This window comes from Cupressus sempervirens, chromosome 8 (assembly GCF_028749045.1).
Source record: "Cupressus sempervirens isolate cs-2001-9-10 chromosome 8, ASM2874904v1, whole genome shotgun sequence".
In the NCBI taxonomy this organism is placed as follows: Eukaryota; Viridiplantae; Streptophyta; class Pinopsida; order Cupressales; family Cupressaceae; genus Cupressus; species Cupressus sempervirens.
In genome coordinates, this window is record NC_143125.1 from 237195992 (window position 1) to 237217699 (window position 21708).

The following is a 21708-nucleotide window of genomic DNA, read 5'->3' on the forward strand; positions in this document are numbered from 1 at the left end:
GTGAGTTTAGAATACAGGTATATGGTAAATTTTAGTGGTGCACTCATGCATTAAGAATTATCTTTTTAAACAAAAATGATTTATATAAGCATGCATGTGAAATAATCTTTTTAGGTTAAAATATCTTTTTTAATTTGAAATATTTAGTATAAATTAATAATAATATGGATATAAATAGTTTTACAATTTAATGGTCATATTTTTTATTAAGATATTTCTTTTTATTAATTTTTTAAAATTTGTTTATTATATAATTTATGTTTAAATTTTATAATTATAAAAATATTTTTATAATTTAAAAAAAGTTTCTAATTACATTTTGAGTATAAGAAAGATAATTGTATAACTTAATTATATAAGATCGAATTAGAATAAATTATTATATAAGATAAATAATTTTAGAATATATTAAATTTTTTTATTTATGAAAATTAGAAAATAAAATTCCAAACAATTTTAAGTCATTTCACGAATTCATTTTTAGTTTCAAATTTGCCGCCATATGCACTTAGTTAAATATGAAAACGTTTGTAGTGCATCTAAAGTAATCATCGAGATACACTCGTAGATTAAATAAAATTAACAAAACACCATAAATGTTTGGACAAAACTCCTCATATTCGGGAAAGCATCTCGATGGACTTGCATGATTGCATTAGCTCGCACCAACGAGCAAGGTACAGATAGATACATGTCGGAATGTAATTAATATAACTATTTTTTAAAATTAAAATTTTTAAAATATATTGTTATAATTATAAATTAATCTTTATTTTCGTGGACAATTATTTTTAAAATTATTTATTTCATATAATTTTACTTACATTTGTTTTTTTTTATCAATAGTCTTTTTCAATTTTTGTGAATAATCTTTTTCAATTAATAAAATTACTTATTTCATAATAGTTTTATTTAAAATTTATTTACTTGATAAAATTTTAATTAATTTTTTGGACAGTTGAAAGAAAAACTAAAGATAGGTTTAGAATGCACTCAAGCCAAAAAATAATAGTGAAGTCAATTCATGCATTCATAGATGTGAAACTATCTTTGTTGAGTTGAAATAGTCAATATAAATTAGTGATGATATTGATATAAATATTTCTATAATTTTGATGGTTATATTTTAATTTAAATAGTCACTATAAATTAGTGATGACATTGATATATAAATATTTCTTTAATTTGATAGTCATATTTTAATTTCAATATATATATTTCTATTAAACTTATCTTTTCTTTTATAATTGTTGAAGTAAATTTTCAATTTTAAACAAAGGTTTTAATTAGAAAAGTGGAGGGAGGGGCAAGGGGAGAGAGTAAGAGAGAGCGTATAGGAGGAGAAGGGGAGTGTGTGTGTGAGAGAGAGAATTATATAAATAATAATAATATAATATTAATTAATATTAAACTATAACACTTATCAAAAAAAGAATAGAACACTAATATCTATTTAATATAATATAAATAATAATATCATATTAATCAACATAATATAATACAAATAATATTACTAAACTATTAATACTATATACTAATACTATTGCTAAACTTAATATTATACAAACCTAGTATAATTCAAACTTTATATAAACTTGGTATATTAATACAAACAATTGGTATCTCTAAATCTTGTTATCTATTAGTGTCAAACACTTCATCATATACAAGGCAGAGTTAGTCCATCATCGCTGCAACCAAACTACTCTATATAGGCTGAGTCATGTGAAAGACTTGTAAATAAACATGTATATGCTGAGTTCTATAAGAGTCAAGAAAGTCTCTGGTCATCGAGTATTTTCAATATAAGTTGATGTAGTGCAAGGCAGGAGAATCCCCAAAAGAGATGGCATAGCCCCCAACAAATAATTGTTGACATTAAGGTTAGTGTTTATTTATTAGTGACTCGCACTTAGTCAATTAGTTAAGCTACTACTCAGCTTATCTTACAGTTTCCAGTGTTAACCAAGTAATCAAGTTAATACCGAGGTCTATAGTTGCTACCGAGTTCCAAAATCATTATGCAATTCATGACGAGTAGTATCTATCAAGTTGATCAGTGACAATGCTAAACAAGTTTCATAGTATTAACTGACTCGCACAGTGTCAACCATCGTCTCCAGTATCTAGCGAGCTTGCAGTATCAATGATGTGAATCTAGTGTTGACTGAGCTAAGGAGTGTCAACCAAGTGATTTAGTTTATATTGAGCTTGTAGTGTTAGTGTTGACCAAGCTATGGAGAGTCAACTAAGTGTTGACCAAGTTCAAGCTACTTAAAAGTAATTAGTATGAACTGAGCTTCTACGTCTACCAAGTGCATGACAATGTCTTTTGTTGACAATAGTTGGTGAGTATCAGAACATCATTGAGTTTGTCTTCAAAACCTGAGTGCTAGTAGTTGGGCCGACTTTGTGATCTTGATGGAAACCTATGTTGTAGCTGACTTTGATGAATTGTGATTTGGATTGGTAAATATGTAATGAATTGTATCATATCCAAAAATAATGAAAAAGAAAGTATGAAGTGAATATAGAGAGAAAAAGTGTGAATTGTGAAGGTTGTAAGCAGTATAAGGGACAACAAAGATCTATCATAGCAAGGCGATCTTTACATTTCAAAGGAATATCAACCAGCAAATCAAAGTTGCAGATCAGAGATCAGCCACTGGTTCATCCTAGTAGGTGTACCAACTAAATCCTTTAATCAAGTAGACTTAACAATCTTCATTGTATGTTTTGTAAATCCTTTCACAAGGTGGACCTTGTAGTCCTCATTGCTCTTAATAGGGAAGATTGTTAGAAGTGATCAATTGTAAGCCTTAACCAACCAACTTTATACTATACTACTAAAGTTTGTGGGTATCATCCCCACCCTAGTTTTACTTTCTATTTTGGAAGATTTCTAGGTCACCATATCTTGTGTTGAAGTGTTATGAATGTTTTACTGCTTTCATTCTCTCATGAATGCAATTATATTAGAATATTATATGAAGGATTAATTTGTGAATAAGTTTTAAAGTTTTATTGGTTCTTGATTTGCCCCTCCCCTCTCAATAACCTAGCCTATCTAATATTTCTACCAATTGGTATCAAAGCATTGTGGTTCTCAGAGAAGAAGTTTAGTAGCTTGAGCAAAAATCAGAAGTAATGGAGGTATAGAAGCTAGATAAGGCTATTGACAATGAAAATTTGGATCTTAAATTAGCTATTGGGCATCTAAAGAAAGCAAAGGAGCAACTCTCTCAATCATTGAAAAGAAAGAAAGATCTTGCAATACAAATGAATGACAATCTCTACACTGAAGAAATAATTGAAGATATATCTCTAAAAAGAAATTCAAATGAAGTTGATGAAGCAATCAAAGATCTAATTGAAAAGAATTCCAATCTTCAAGAAGAAGTTAGAAAATTGAAAAGAGAATAAGAAATTCAGTCAATAAGATTATGTGAAGTCATGGAAGAAAATGACAAAGCCAAAGAAGAGATAGAAGAAAAGAACAATAAAATTCAACATCAATCCCTTCCGCAAGATGACTTCATTGATCAACTCACTAATGCAAATGAAGAACTTAAGAATCTAAGATTAGAGAATGAAAGATTACATAATGATCTAAACACTAATAAGAAAATCAATGGGAGGACAATGAAATCTCAAGAAAGCATGAATCAATTGAATGAGCAAAGTCAATATAGACAGATGGGAAAAGCAAGAATAGGATACCTAGAAGAAGGTGAATCATCCAAGAAAGGAGCTCAAAAGAATCAAATGCCTACTTGCAATCATTGTGGTAAGTTAGGCCATACATCAAACAAATGTTGGAGTGATGGTAAAGAAAAATTTAATGAAAAGTGTTACAGTTGCAATAAGCATGGACATAGAGAAAGTGAATGCAAGGAGAAACCTAAGTTTGAAGATAAATGTCACAATTGTAAGAAACAAGGACACAAATCTTCTAAATACAAAACCAAGATATTGAATCCAATAGAATAGATTGTGAAAGCTATATTTAGATGGGACTACAACACATGTTTTAGATGTCACTATTGTGGAGAATTTGGGCACATTGAAGAAAATTGTGTGAAACATCACATGAGGAAAAGAGACATCAATAGAAGATCTTTTATTTGTACAGAACTTGGACATCTTTCCAAGAACTATATGAAGACAGGAAGAGCTGAAGATGAAAATAAACCTAAAGCTTACAATATTAGAAAGAAGATGAAGTAGCAATGAATATCTAAATCTCTTGAAAATGCAAGTTAGTCATGAAGTTGATGTCACTCAAGAGTTGGGTGACACAAGCATCTCAACTTCAATTCCCTATGGAATGATTGGAACTGAGACTCTGAAGAAGACATCTCACATTAGTTCTAGATAGCTAGAAGGAAAGATCCATATCAACATTTAAGATGCACTAGGGTCACTGAGTGGTTATGGAAATCATAGACCTTACCAAGCTAGGTCAGGTCGCAAGACTCTTTCGAGCAAGGGTGAGTTACACTGAAGTATTGTTTGTGGACACTGAGTTGTTGAAGACTCTGACAAGTAATATTGAGACCGTCAAGCTATAAATATTCATCGATTATTAAAGATAGAACTGAGTGGAAGATAGTATGTCACTGAGTGAGTGGTCATACCAAAGCATTTATGGTGATTGGAAAGTGAAATTTGTTAAAAGGAAGGAAATTGAATTCATTTTTCACCATGACTTTTTGAGAACTATTTGTGAAGAGTGATTTTTGTACTTCCAAGTGATCTATGTGTTTATTGTTGGAAGAATCCTCGAAGTTTTTTGAAACCTTCAAGACCCTACTGAACATGGCTTCTGCCAGCAGAAAAATGAAGAAAGGATCAAAATTTTTGATTCATGGAGCAGAATGCGAGCTTCTAGCATTCAAGATCAATCAAGCAATTGCCGAATTGCTAGACCCAATAGGTGCACAATCAAAAATTCCTTCCCAAGTATTACTTATGCATGATATATGCTCATATTATTATTGTTCTATTCAAGAGCTAGGCACACATGAAATGCATGAGGCACTAAATGAGTTAAGTATGAATGGAGCTCTAAAACTCGAGCATCAACATTTGGAAGAAAAAGGCTTGACACATATTTTTCATATGCCAAGGGATTTTTAGGAAAAATGGATAAGATTCATTTTGAGTCATAATTAAAATGAAAAGTTATGGTCGGATCAGCCGATTTTGATCACAAGGAAAATGATTCATCAAATCACTGGTCTTCCTATGTTAGACAAAGCAAAGGTGACCAAAACCCTAGGTTGGGTTGAACTGGCAAAGAAAACTCTTACCAAGTGGTATGGCAGAGGAATGAAGATAAGTGGAATCACAAACATGAAATTGAAATTTAGAATTCATGTGATTGCCCAAAAAATCTATAGCTCCAGTCATCTCAATAGTGTGTCATGTGAGGCAATAGATTTGGCTCTAAAAGTTATGAAGAATAGCATGTCCTTCATCTTGTAGAATTTTTATTGAATTAGTTCAATAAGAACATGGAAAACATCAGAGGTTCCAAGAACAATCTATGTAATTTTGGTTCACTCATAACTTGTTTATTTTTGTTTGTACAAAATTTTTTCCCTTCTAAAGGTATAGTTGTATGGAGGAAAGATGTACCTATTCTATATCAAATAAATGAATACATAGTAGAGATGGGTGAAAATATTGATAGTATAATGAATAACTACTTTGATACATTCAAAGTGAAGATGAATAATAGATATAGGATACCAAAGAAACTTTTAGAAGACTGCAAAGATGATATTTGTTTCATTGTAGACTATGATAGAGCGTACATTCAGGCAGCTAGACTAAGGGTAGCAAGTGATAAGCCTCTTGAATATGAGGTTAACATAGATGATACAAAAGATATCATTGAGGCTATGCTGAATGAGCTCGTGGATCGTAAGGCACCATATTTTGGAACTTATGTAAAAGCCAAGGCAAGAATAGAACATGAAATCAAGCTTTCTCAAGTAGTTAACAAAGAAATAAAGAGGATAGAAAAATAGAGGCAAGCAAGTTCTACTCTCCTTCTGATAGAAGGAAAAGGAGATGATGTGGAAGAGGATGAAGAAGAAAAAACAAAGTCTGAGGAAGAAGAGCCTATAAGAAATAAAGGTAAGATTATCATAAGTAGACCTACCAAGTCATCCACTACAGTATTGATAAGGAGAACATCAAAATCTAGAAAGAAATTGAAGTTAGGTGAGGAGTATGCTGAGCTAATTATTTTCAAGAAGCCTCCACCTACACTTCAAGAAAAGTTGAAGGAAATGGAAGAAGGAGATGGAATGGAAAACTTCAAATCTCTCAGATATGAAACTAGGAATGCAGATGAGAAAAAGTAGAGTGAGGACATGATGATGTCAAAATTGGGTAAGTGGAAGTACTCACTTGATCAGCTTCCTCAACAAATTCCTACGGATCTTTTGCAAGAAATAAAACCTAGATGGGAGAATGCAAGGAAGATAGCAAAAGACATATTTGAACAAACTCTGAGGAACCTCATGTTGAGTCTTAGTGAAAAAGAGGTGAAAGAATCTTTGAAGAAGAATGAAGAAAAGTTCACTCTCAAGTTCAACACATATCTTGTGCTAATGAAAGACATAGAATCTATGGTAAAATCTACCACTACCACATGGAAGAACATTTACAACCTCCAACAATCGAGTGACTTCATTATTCATGTTAGTGAAAAAGATGACAAAGAAGATGATGAAGAAGATGTGGAAATAGAAGATGTAAATATGGATGATAAGGAGGAAGGATAGGAAGCTACAAAGGAAAATCTCCCTAAGATTTAGAGTATCGAGGAAACTAACCTAGAGAAGATTGCAGTAGCAGTAATGGTCTCATTTCCTCTCTCTAAGAAAAGCTTTAATGCCATCAAGCTCTAAGAAATTTTCTATCGAGTTGGTTGTGGCAACCACTACAACACCTTGCACCCAACCAATCTTTGCACTTGTTCAACTGAAGTGATCAACACTTCATCTACCCATCATCTAGTGCCTCCATCATCATCATCATATTTTACAATATAGCAACAAGGTATTTCTACTATTCATACAATATCTACTTGTTTTGCTAGCCCCTTTATTTCTACTATTATTTCTATTCCACATTCAACTAGTACAAGGACAATTGAGAACAAGTCTCAACCGAGTACTAAAGTTTCACATAAGGATAAGGGGAAAACAAGAAGATATTGATCTAGATGAGGATATAGTTATCCCAAATTGGGGTATCTCTACTCTAAATCGTGATCAAATGAGCATCATGGGTGAATTTTTGCAAAAGCGAACTAAGCAACATAAGCTTGGAGAAGAGAAGAGAAAAAAAATCTAGTGCTCGAAGATGTAAATAAAATACTTGTAGATGCACTAAGTATTGAGGTTTATAGTACACAACCTATTTTGGATGAGGTAGCAAAAGTTATCCAAAAATTCAATTAAGATCTAAATGGACAAGATAAGTTGCTACAAAGAGTAGAAAGGAAATTTGAAAAGAAGGTATTGAAACAAGTGGCACAAAAAATTGTAATAAATCAAGTAGAATTGTCTACTATTCTTAGTTCATTGGAAATATCTAAAAATAATGTAACTTTATTATTGAGTAAGTTGTGTGATACATCTATCTTTACCCAAGAAATCAAAGAAAAATTATCTAAGATAGATGAAGACTTGAAGGCAATTGCACACATGTTGTCACTTGACCCAAGCTATAGTTTTGCTCACTATTCAAAGATCAAATATTTGGCAAATTTGAGAGTAGAGCTATTAAGGGAAGAAGCCAAGATTAGGGCAACACTTGTAGACATCCAAGGCATAATTATTCCAAACATGGATGCATTGCAAAAACACATTGCACATGCCAAGACACTCATCCATGACAATAATTTCTCCATAGTTGATCACATGATGGAGTTATTAGTAGAAGTACAGATTGCATTTCATGCAAACAAGGTGTTATAAGAAAATTAGGACAAAATGATGGAATTGATTTTGAAGGTACATTATGATGTCTTATCATATTTTGGCATTACCATGTAGTATACACCTTTGGAATTTGTGTCAAAAAGGGGGGAGAAGTATATATATATATATATATATATATATAAAGAGCATTGGGGAGAAATATAATATGAGATATATGTATGGGGGAGAAGCATAGTAATATACAAATACATGTACAAATAATAATAATAAAATCTTTAACAAAAGGAATTTTGAAAAATCTCAAAAATAGAGTATGTTATTGTGTTGTAGATACAAAAAGAAGATAAAGAATGTTTTGGACTTGAAATTCTAAGCATTCAATTTTCAATTGATAAGTTTTTTTGTCACTAATTCCAAAGGGGGAGATCGTTGACATTAAGGTCAATGTTTGTTTATTAGTGACTCACACTTAGTTAATTGGTTAATTTGCTACTGAGCTTATCTTGCAATTTGCAGTGTTAATCGAGTAATCAAATTACTACCAAGTTCTAGAATTATTATGCAGTTCATGATGAGCAGTATCTACCAAGTTGATTAGTGATAGTGCTAAACAAGCTTCACAATATTAACCCAGTTTCACAGTGTCAACCATGATCTCCAATATCTACCAAGCTTGCAGTATCAATCATGTGAATCTAGTATTGACCAAGCCATAGAGTGTCAACCAAGTGATTCAGTTTATATAGAGCTCATAGTGTTTGTGTTGACCAAGCCATGGAGCATCAACCAAGTGATTTAGTTTATATGTTGAGTTTTGCAGTGCTCACCAAGTCGCACAAGTGTTGACTGATTTCAATCTACTTGGAAGTTATTAGTATGAATCAAGCTTCTACATCTAGTGAGTGCATAATGGTGCTAATTGTTGACAATGGTTCCTGAGTATCAAAATATCACCAAGTTTGTCTTTAGAACCCAAGTGCTAATAGTTGGGCTTACTTTGTGATCTTGATGGAAACTTGTGTTGTAGCTGACTTTGATGAATTGTGATTTGGATTGGTATATATGTAATGAATTCTATCACATACAAAAATAATGAAAAAGAAAGTATGAAGTGAATATAGAGAGTAGAAGTTGGAATTGTGAAGGCTCAAAGTAGTATTAAGGGACAATAAATATTTATCTATCATAGCAAGGTGATCTTTACATTTCAAATGAATCTCAACCAGAAAATTAGAGTTGTAGATCAAAGACCAACCATTGGTTCATCCTAACAAGTGTATCAACAAAAAATAGGCACACATTGTAAAGGCACGAGACCTTTTAAGATTACACAAGGTCTTGTTGAAGATGAAGAAAAATAAAGTGGTTATAAGGAAGAAGAAGAAGAAGAATAAGAAGATCAAGATAAAGCCCTAGTAGTGGTCACTTCACCAACAAAGAAGGCTAAAAATGTGAAGATCACAAAGCCTAAGGCAAAGGAGCTTGCAAAGAAGTCAATAGTGGCACCCCCCTCTCCTCTTGCACCAACCAAGCCAAGAACTAGGGCATCAACAACTAGTGTTGAGTATTCAGTAAAGAAATGGGTAGTCATGATTACTAGACCAAGTGGCTCTAGCACAAAAAAGAAAACTTAAGCTCTTTTGAGTCATCCAAAGAGGAGATAGTTGGTAAAGAAGACAAAAGGTAAAGAGGATGATGCAAAGAATATAAAATTAGATGGACCAAGCCATCACCAAGTCACTATACCCAAAAGACCAAAGAATATTGATGAGGTATGTATTGATATTTGGAGCTCTACAGGCTTATCAAGCTTTAGATTTGTAAAGTATGATATATTGAATAATATTGATAAAACCAAAGTAGAGGATGCCATGATAGATATGATGGCTAGTAATAAAATGCCTCCTACTGAATTGAAGAAAAAGATTCTAGTTGATTTGTACAATAGATTAGAGAGAAAGTGGCAATGGGCATCTGAAGTAGAAACAAAAATAAGAGAACACACATTGGCCAACATTATGCCTGAGTTATCAAAAGATTAGAAGTTAACATTTTTGGAAAAGTATAGGAACCAATTTATCCCTAAGTTTAGAATGTTTACAATTCTTCAAAATAAAATTTAAGTTTTAGTTTATGAGTTATTATGGAAAAGCATTTTTGGTCTATCCACTAAAGGAGTGGAATGGGAGAAAGCAATTGAGACTGTCACCATTGAAGATGATCAATGTAATGAAGAGAGTTCAAATGTATCGAGCCCTCAAGGTGACATTTCACCTATTCATGCCACCATACTTGACAAACTAGTTGGTGAGAAACAAAATCCCTTAGATGCTAAGGGAGAAGAGGAAGACGCAGAGAAATCAATATAGGAATTAGTGTAGAAAATTCTACCAAAGCTCAAGAAGGACCAAATGTTTTAGGACTCCACAATAAGGGAAGCTAGGAAGTGAGACAAGGAGAAGAGCATACAATGTCAAGTGATATAGTTGTTTTCTCAAGAATTGAAGTACAAACAATAATGAGTGGTGACACTCCATCACCTACTCCTACAAAGACAGTGTCAAGAAGCAAAACTCCATCCCATACCAAAGGCAAAGCCATAAATAATAGTTCTCCAAATATTATTGTTAGTCTAGATGAAGTCATTGAGATGCCAAAATGGGACTTGCAAAATATCACTCTAGAGAAAACTATTATGTTGTAGGAGATTTTGGTGAAGAAAAAGAAATGAGAAGAGAGTAGAAACAAAGACAAATGTTGCATGAAATAAAGGATATATTTGTTGATGTGTTTTATGTATAGAATTTTGATGTGCAAGCCCCAATTATTTTCTAGATTGTAAAGATTGTTGAGCAAGTAAATGTTGGGGATATTGAAACTAATGGGAAATTAATGGCACAACCTATCGAGAAATTTAAAAATTAGGTTATAGAAAAAATCTCTACAAGCATTTCCAAGTGTAAGGTTGAGCTGTAGGCACATGTACAAAATATAGAAGAAATTATACATAAAATACAAAACTTATATATTATTTTTTGCAATGTACCAAGGTTCACCAATGATTTCCAGGAAAACATGTATAGTGGATTCAAGCTGAAATAAAGAAAATAGGAAGCTCTATTTTAGAGTCAGTTGAATCTAGTTCCAAGCACTATAATAAACTATTGTTTGTACAAGGTAAATTGGTTGAGTTACAAACAACTAATAGAAGCATACGGGCCAAATTGATCTCAATATAGTCAATGTTGATACCTTATTCAAAGGTTATGCAACATGAACTAAAATAAAAAAGAGATCTAATTTAGGAAGATCATAATCTTTTTATTGTTGACAATTTGATTGACTTGGCTGCAAGATTGGAGTTGCAAATTCATGTATTGGAATCAACAAGAACCACTTGGGATCATACTCTTTCCATGTTCAACTAGGTACACAAACCATTCATTGAAAAATACAGCTTGATTCCACCCACTCAACCCTATCCAAAGCCCTAACTGACTAAAATAAGGGGAATTTTAAATACTGATAATGACATATTGAATGGGACACTGATAAGATCAGGGAGTAGATAGGTGTTCAAAGTCAAAATTCATACATAGTATGACACATACACAATCAAACTATTTAGAGTCCTATAAATATGTGTATTGTTACATTGTTTATTGATTATTCAATTGGAATTTTTTTTTAGATTGATAAGAACTAAGTCATAGGCTTAGGGGGAGTACTCTTATTCTCTTATTGTAACAATGTAATAATGACAAAGTGTTTTTGCTACTTTTGTCAAAGGGGGGATTGTTGGTATCCCTAGATGTTGTTGTCTATTAGTGTCAAACACTTAGTGACGCAGGACCATCTTGGGTTTGCTCAATGACTACTTTGGAGGTCTTAGAGGAATGATCAGTAGTTTCTTTGGAGTGTGACTTAGTCAAAGAAGAGGCACTTGACATGCATTGGGTATCAGAGCCCAAGTTCTACATTAGGAGCTCTGGGCATATTGGAACGCCACTAGTTATTAACTAGTTAAACTAAAATGAAATTTAAATTGTTATGTATACATATTTTAAACTAAAACTTGAACTAGTTGAATTGAATAGAACTTAAAACTTTAGTTGTATATTTTCAAACTTGAACACTTATACTTCAAAAATGAAATATACTTAAACCTAAAAATAATCAAGACTGAAAATTGAACTGTTACTATTATAAAAACTTGTGTCTTTTATTTATGCTTTATAGTGGTGTGTTTTATGCTTATTATAGCATCTTGTATCTTGGATATTATTTTAAGATGGTATTTGGGATGAGATCTTCTATTAGAGGTCATAACCTAGGCCATGGTAGAGGCCATGAACAAGGTAGAAATATTAGTGTACATGAGTCTATCCATGAAAGCCCTAATCAGGAAGAGGCTAGGGGAGATCATGTCAATGAGCATCAAGATGAGAACCATAGAGAGTAGCAAGTCAACTTTGAGGAAGTTGACCTAAGGCAAATAATGAGGACCATCATTGATCACCTTTCTCCTCTTTAGGGTGTTGGTCAAGATGGGGCACACCAGGTAGGATATGAGCATAGACCTAGGTCTAGGAGCCCTCAGAGGGATCGATAGAGATCTATTGTAGCTACTTAGATGAAGGACCTTCAGATGTCCAAGGTCAAGCCCTTTAATGGGCATGGTTCAGGTTATGTAGCTGAGCAGTGGCTTATTGCTCTTGACAAGGTTTTTGCTATTTGGGACTTTGACGATAATGTCAAAGATAGGTTTGCTATTACTAACTTGGAATTCTTTGAAGCCACTTGGTGGAATATCAAAGAGAAGAAGGTAGGCATAAACATGAACAATGTTACATGAGAGTTATTTTTGGAAAACTTTCATGAGCGATTCCTACTAGAGGAATGGAAGTAGCATGTAGAGAAGATGAATTCCACAACCTGAGATAGTTCACTATGACCATAGTAGAGTATGAGTGCAAGTTCTATGAGTTCATGCCCTATTTAGGAATTAGTTATAACCCAACACAATTAGCACAACATTTCATCAGAGGCTTAAACAACCGTCTAGATGGGATTATCAAGGTATTTGAGCCTAAAACCTTCAAAGATGTAGTACATCGAGCCATTCTTATAGAGTAGAGTGTTAACCTAGGACATGGGGGTTTTGTGGGAGCACCTACAATTTTAGGATCTAAGGGTAACCACAACTTAGGTGGTAGTAGGAAACCTCGTTCTGGGGGTAATCAATAGCAAGGAGGATCTTATCCTCCAACTTAGGATGATGACGATGGTTCTATCTCTAAGAACTATTTCAACACATAGTGCAATAAGTGCAACCAGTATGATCATTCATCTCAAAGTATTCATTCTTATCCTAGTGGGTGTAGTGTTCAGTAGTCTAGTGCAACTAGAGTGTAGAGGATTTTTGATGAAGAGTGTTTCTCATGTGAACAACATGGACACAATTCATTCCATTGCCCTAAAGGGAAATTACAATTTTTAGACTAGAGACCTATAGCTACAGAACCTACAGTTGAAGACATGGGTAGGTCCCAGAGAGTGTTCTTAGTGGAGTCATATCCTCCCATAGGGGGAAAGGGTTCAATTGGACCCACATAGTGAGTTCTTTAGTTTTACCATTCTTGTAGGCTTCCAGGAGTAATCCTAAGTCTAGGGGGATGGATGTAGTCTCTGCCCCTAGTTTACATTTTGTTATTATTGCCAAACTTTTTTAGGCCAATTTTATGCTTGATGATTAGTAACATCATCTTTAAGATTATCAGATATTGTTTCATATTCAGTTAATTTTATGATGAGACTACTTGGTACTATTTACTTCATGTATGCATGATGGTTATTACATTGATTTCTGTTATTTGATAATGATTAGTTAGACAAATTATCATATGTTTTTTCTTATGGATACTTACCCCATACTGCATGTGTATGGTGTGTGTATATTTTCTTTATGTATGACATTTTTGATGTGGTTAAGGAAGGGAGTTGTAGTCACCTGCTAGTCGAGATTTACACGATGCACCACTTCCTGCCATTGCCTATTTAGTTTAGTATATTTTTGTTTGTACATGCATGAATTTTATGTAGATTATAGGTACCAGGTATCCACTTCCCTGAATTGCTAGGATGAGCATACCCTATCACATTATCTCAATTATAAGAGAGGGGAGATAAATTCTTGAGTCCAGATCCTAAACTTTTTAAAGCCAATTGTCCTAGAAAATCAGGACAAGTTTCTAAGATGATTATCCTTCTGAATGGATCGTATAATGTAAATTTGTGATTATAACCCTTTAGTTTGATCTTGTATGTATTTTTCTATGATGGGTTTTCATATTTTGTCCTATAGGTCTTTTGGTGATTTTTCTATTAATTAAGTCGAATTAAAAGATTAAATTAATGATTTAATTTAATGGAAAATTATTATGGTAATTTTAATATTTAATTAATTAGGAAATTAATTAAATAAAAAGAATTAAATTTTAAGATAAAATTAAAAGTTTAATTTTAGAAGCATAATAATATTAATTTAATTTAATAATAATATATTTAGGAGATCATTTTTAAATAAATGCTAAATATTATTATTACTTAAGTTAATAAATATTTTATCAATTAACGCTTCTAAAATAAATTAAAGAATTAAAAAGGATAGTAATTTATTAAAGAGTTTTAAGATTGCATAAAGTATGCATGGGATTAAAATTTAATAAATTAATTAAAAAGAGAAGTCAAGTGAATTTAATTAAAGATAATTTATATTGCAATAAAGGTGCATGAAAACATAAAAGAAAGATAATAAAGAGTTAAAGAGTGGTGAACAAGGAGTCCTCTCAGGTGATGGCACAATTAGTGCCTTGAATTTAGGAGAGAACTCCTTATTAGCATTTAAGGGTTCATCTTTGGAAATCGCAAATTTCGGAGAAGGAAATTTCAAAGAGAAGGTTTTGAGAGAAGAATTTTTTTTCACAATCTTTTAGGCATTTGTGATTTTAGTATTAGAACCAAGTAGATTCTTGTGTTTTGATTCACCCAGTTAATTACATTATTTATTATTCCTATATTCTTCGTGATTGTAGAAATCTATTTTCCCAAATTTCATTGCATGAATCTTTCAACTTTTCATTCTAAATCTTTTACTATTCGTATTGAATTCCATTTGTATATCAAGATTAGAAAAAAAAAAAATCAATTAGAAACCCTCATTCTATAGATAAAAGAAATTTGTATAGTGAGGGTTTGAAATAAATAGAATTTTTAGTTTGAAATTTTGAATGGTTTGCCATAATTTTTCTATCAAAATATTGATAAGAAATTCGATAATATATATATATATATATATACATATATATATATATATATATACATATATATATATATATATATACATATATATATATATATATATATACATATATATATATATATATATATATATATATATATATATATATATATATATATATATATATATATATATATATATATATATATACAAATTTATTTGAAAGGACTGTTATTAAAAAAATTATTTGAAAGAAATAATTTAAAAAATAATAATAAAAGTGTATTAGTTGGCAAGTAGGGTCATGACACCCCCACCTCCTACCATTCATTCTCCATGACCAGTGTGAGAATGTTGGCGACCATCAATGGTCTGCACGACAAACCCACGACTGCCATGGACAACATGGCTACCATAGTAGTAGGGCTGCCAAAATAGAAAAAAAGTGTACGGGCTCAAAAAAAGAAGTCACATTTTATTTATTTATTTTTCTTTATTATTAAATTTATTTATTATAAAATTTAAATATCAATTATTAATAATATTAATAGTAAGTTTTAAGTAATTATTAATTAAATTAATATTAATAAATTTATTAATATATCTTGGTATAAATAATTATTAATTTAACTTATTTTATTTATTTTAAGTTAAGATTTAATAAAAGATATAATCTTTTTTAGAGTCTAAAAATTAATATTTAAAGATAGTATTATTTTGAGGATTATTAATAAGATCACAGTAAATTTTATTTGATAACTAATAACTATTATTAATATATAATTTTTTTAAGTCACCCTATGGTATTTAATGGTGAACCTTGTAATTCATAAGTAAAGGGTAAACTGTAAAATTCATATATTTGAAAACTTACATTGAACGAAAATTTAGAACCTTGTTTATTAGTTGAAACTATGTGTTTTCAAAATCAAACCAATCCATGAAACCTACTCTGTTATCTGTATGTTGTTTGTACTTTGGGGTTTGAGTTGACTAGAGTGTTGACCAGTTATAGGATGTCTATCAAAGCCTTGGGAGTTCTGCATTTTTTATATTATGATGTTTTGATGTTGACCATGGTAATGTGCTTATTATGCTATATGATGAGTTTGGTTATATTGTTCATTATTTTTGTTAGTGGTATTATGGGATAATGAGATGAATGTTATGACATATTTGACTTAACCTTTTTGAGTCTTCGATCAGTATTTTTGTGATGCTTTCTAGTTGCTCGTAGAGAATTGATGTGTTATTGTGAATTATCTTTTGATGTGTTCTAGTCATTTGTATAGGGCTGAGGTGAAATGTGTGATTCTTTGATTTATACTTTTATGAACCTAGTGTAGGTTATCTACATGTAATGTTAGGAAGTGGCTTGCAATGGAGGTCAGGGCCCTAAGTGGTTACCAAGTTAACCCATTGTAAGTTGTTTAATAGTTGAAAATACTACACTAAATGAGAATAAAATGAACCTAATAAGAGTCTTTGTATGTTCTCACCCATGCCTCGGGTGCTAGTACAGACTAGGATGGGAGTAGAGAGAATGCTTGGTTGCGACCATGCATTGTTAGTATGCCTTGTCAGTATAAAAGGGTACTAGTGCCACATAGAGTCACTAGGGGGCTAGGGTCAAGTTAGACTACCAAGGTAACTCTAGTGTTGATTCATGTGATGACACTTGCTTGCTTACATAATAGATTTCCTATGTGTTTGTGTTTTCCTCTGGGTCTAGATGTCGATTTATCTTAGAACCTTTGAGTTAGATTACTTTAGGGTTTCCTCAAGACTTAGGTATTACTTTTGATATTTGGATTGATATTGTGTTTGGGACTTGAGACTATCTCCTCAGCACAATTAGAGTGAGCCTTTTTGGTTACCACATGGTTAGTTGGTAGTGCTTTTTACTCTTACCATTGAGATCCATCTGTTGTTTCCATGGTTGGAGTTTCTTGTCTATGTTTCCTTTCATTCTATCTTTGTGTATTATGATGGATGGTTATATCTTTATGATTTATGATTATATCTTTATGGTGGATGATCTTTACTTATTTTATTGCATTTGTTTTGTGTAGTTATTGTTTCCACTTAGTCATATACAAGGCAAAGTCAATCAGGCATCACTGCAATTGAGCTACTCTATATAGGTTGATTCATGTGAAAGACTTTTAAATAAACATGTATATGTTGAGCTCTATAGGATTCGAGAAATTCTTTGGTCGCCAAATATTTTTAGTATAAGTTGAGCCTAATGTTTGTTATGAAGTCATAGCATATTGATGCCAACCTACACAAAAGGTGTCGAGTATAGTTGAGGCTGAGCAACAAAAGAAAAGAATAGTGAATGTCTAGCATCATAAATAGTGAGTGTTAAGCAACACAAAGTTGACATTCAAGTCAAAAATGATATAAACTTTGAGGTAAACTATTTTAGGCCAACATATACATTCCATTTAATATTTTTAGAGGTTTTTATAGAGGTTATTACACATTTATGATGTGGGTCACAAATCGCTATGAGAAGTGATCAACCAATTAGATGAAGATGCGAAAAGGGAAGCATCTCAAAAGTTCTCAAATAGACATGTCTAAACCCTAATTTTGTATGAGTGAGTGTGTGTTTGAGTGTGTATGGAGAAGAGTGATCAAGTTTTTCATGCAATCAAAGAGAAGATTCAAAGTATGAAAGTGTGAGCATTGTGTGAAGAAGGAAAATGAGTTGAGCTTTGTTATTGCAAAATAGAGATAGAAACCTTATCAAGTAGTGAAGGACATAACAGAGATATATCATATTGAAGATCATATCAGAATTGAAGAGAGGAGATTTATAATCAACAATAAATTGTAGATTGAAGGATTATGTGCTGAATCATAACTAAGTTAGGGATAATCTCTTAATAAAGTAGTTTTAATAGACCCTTTGTAAATTTCTTAACCAAGTCATTATTTATTATAAAGGTAAAATCCTCTCACAAGGTAAGACCTAATAGTCTTAACAACCTTTAGTAGGGTAGGCCCCTCACAAGGTAGATCATTAGAAGTGATCAAAATTGTAACCCTAATAGGTTAACTTTATTACCGTAGTAGTGAAGATTTGTGGGTGTCATCCCCACCTCAGTTATACCTTCACCTTGGAGGGTGTCTAGGTAACCAAGTATTAGCATTATGTGTTTACATTTCATGCATGTGATTGATAGCTAGATCTACATGTTACAACATTTGATTTTATAAGTTATGTTATGCATGAATTACATATGATATGGGAAATGTGGTAAATGCACTATAGTTATTTTAAGGGATTACAGATCCTGATTCACTCCCCATCCCCCCTCCCCCCTCTTAGTATAAATTGTTTCCCAATTAAGATTTCCAACACAAATTTTATAGTATTGAAGTGTAAAAACTTGGTGGGAGACATTGAATATCTCATTGATTTTATTGGCACCCAAAGGAAAAACCAAATTCTCTAGGTTCCTTAATTTGAGAAGCACATTTTGAAGAAATCTTACTAGATTGTAGTACTGACAGACAAAAAACCCCTCATTTTCCTCCATTTTTTTGAGTTTTTGTTTAATACTAAAGATTTTCTATTGCCATTTTTTCTCTCACCATGGGAAGAAGTTGTCATCAAAAGCATAAATAGAAGAAGAAGCTAAATAATGAAGAGATTGAAGTGTATAGAGAAAATGATAGGGTCAGCCATTAGAATAAGAGATAGGGTATATTCAATACTAATAAAGGTGAGGTCATAGGCACACCCTAAATGTTGTTTCAAGTGAAGAAAAAAATCAATTTTAAATTATGTACGGTAATAATCTTATGAATGAGACTTTATGGATTGAAGATGAGAATTTACATAGGGGACAATTGAAATGTAAACAATGGCAATGACAATCCAATGATTGAAAACAAAAGAATTGACAATGACATTGATACACAAGAACCAAATTAATGGTGTGCACATCTCCACATTATATTGAAAAATGAAGTCCTTTGTGAGAGAGAAAAATACAAATTTCAAATTTGAGAGCTTCAAGAAAGGTAAAATGGTTAGTTGAAATTGATGCAACATAATGAGCAATTTTGATGGCAAGAGATTAGAAATAATTATTTTTTGTAGGCTTTAAAACTTTTCATCTTTTTTTTAAGACACAGGAAATTGGTTGATAAATGTCAAAAGCTTGTGTAGTTGTTAAAGATGTAGAAGATGAGACCTATCCTAGTTAAATTAAAGATTTGTGTGAACAAGAAAATGGAGAGGAATGCTATTATTGTGAGAAATATTTTTTGTGCTATCAATTCTATTGGGAAGACTACCAAACAAAAAGATAAGACAACCTCTTAGAGGATAATCACAACCTCCTTACTAAGTCATCATTTGAGAAAGTGATGTAGGAGAATCTTGGGTACTTTAGCAATCTTGCATCAACCGCATATATTTCCTTTTAGTTATTATTGTCTCTTGTTTAAGGAATGACACATTTATTGTTTGTGTTTTCTCTCTTTGCTTATTTGGCCCCTTAATAAAAACTCATTGTGGATCCTTTTCCTATGTTTTCAAAAACTAATTTGATCATATGTTGGATTTGTCCTTTCTCTTTGCTCATGGTTTTCTCTTTCCTAGTAGCTTGACTAAAGTGTGGATTTGGCTTCAACAAGGTTAGGTGTAGAATCAAGACTTTTTGCAAACTTGGATTTTCTTCTTGGATCACATATGGATGTATCTTTGTCCCTATGGATGTTATTTTTCTTAATTGTAAGGTTTCTTAGTTATCCTTTGTGGAAGAATCTATATTTTGTAATAATTTTTTTGATAAGTCAACTTGTGGTATTGTTGGCTATATACTTTAAGATCTAGGAATAGGATAGGTAAATAAACTTAGATATAATGAAAAAATTAAGATTTTGGCTCTATAAGCGCAAACTTCTAAGATCACATATAATACTTTGGATGTTTATGATTGCAACTAGGTAGGCCTTGTGCATGGCATGCCAATGGAAGATTGTCTCTTCATATCTACATTGAGGTCTATATAATCTCTTATGATTTCTCCTATATGTTAGCATCCTTGTTTAACTCTTAGCGAGGATAGCTTGGATTTTTTATTTTATTTTTGCATCCTATCCTTGTCCCAGGTGGTATCAGAGTGAAGTTTGCTTTACTTGTGAAGTTGGGGATCATGGAGAACCTTATCGTGGATTGGTTGTAGGGTGGCAGACTAAGTTTTTGACCTATAACGTGTAGAAGGTTATGATTTTTGTAGGAAATATTGTAAAAATAGTTTGAGGTAGAGAAAATATAAATAATTTTGTTATGGATATGTTGAGAAAAATTGTAGCTAGACTTGAAGTTTTTGAAACAACCTAGAGAAGAGGAGTGCATCTTGATGATGTTAGTGATAGAGAAGAAGAGGTTGCACCTAAAATTGAAGCTAAGGTTGATCAAGATGAAGAAAGACTCTTGAAAGCCTTAAGTGGAGTGAATTATAGACCTTTTTCTGAGCTTTCTTGCTTTAGTCTAAAGTTAGAAATAGATGTCTTGTTGAATTAGATATCTAATATTGAAAATATCTTTGATTACAAAAGTATTCCTAAAGATAGAAAGGTGAAGAGAGTAGTTAAAAAGTTGAGAGGTCATTCTTCTTTTTTTTGGGAACACTTGCAGACTGATAGACATAGAAGAGGAAAAGAAAGATCAAGACTTGGGTAAAGATGGTTGGTAAGTTGAAAAAAAAAACCTTCTTGCTGATTATCAAGTTAATTTATTGAGAAGAATATAAAATTTGATATAGAAAGATATGACTATGAAAGATTATACTAATAAACTCTATAAGTTGGAAATTAGATCTAGACATACTGATGATGAAGTTGGAAAGGTTGCTAGATATTTGAGTGGTTTGAGGGCTTCTATACAAGATGAAATTAGCTTTGTAAAGATGGAAAGTGTTGAAGAAAGCTTGTATGCCCTAAGCGCAGAAGAAATATTGACAAAGAAACATGACCATAGATAGAGAGCAAGAGGTGGCATATTTTAGAGGAGAAGAGGAAGATCTTATGGAGAAAGTAGAAAATTTGATAGTACACTTCATGATATAGGTATAGGGTTTGTGCAGGATCATGGTGTGCCAAAAAGTGGCGATTTGAAAAATTTGTAGTTCTGAAATATCTCAAACCATTTCAAAATATATTCCAACTTTTTCCCCACCCATCCTGATACTAAATGAAAATAATTAATATCTTTATAAGGTCTACTATATTTTTTGATACCAAACCTATATGGTTAAATTTAAAAAATCCTTAAAATGTGCTTTTGGCCTATTTTTATGCAATTTTTACTTCAAACATGTAGCTGGCGACTTTTTTTCCACCAAAATTTGATAAAATGAAAAGGGTTTCTTAAGAATGTTCTTATCTTTCCATAAATGTAAGGTTTGTCAAATTATGAGTTGA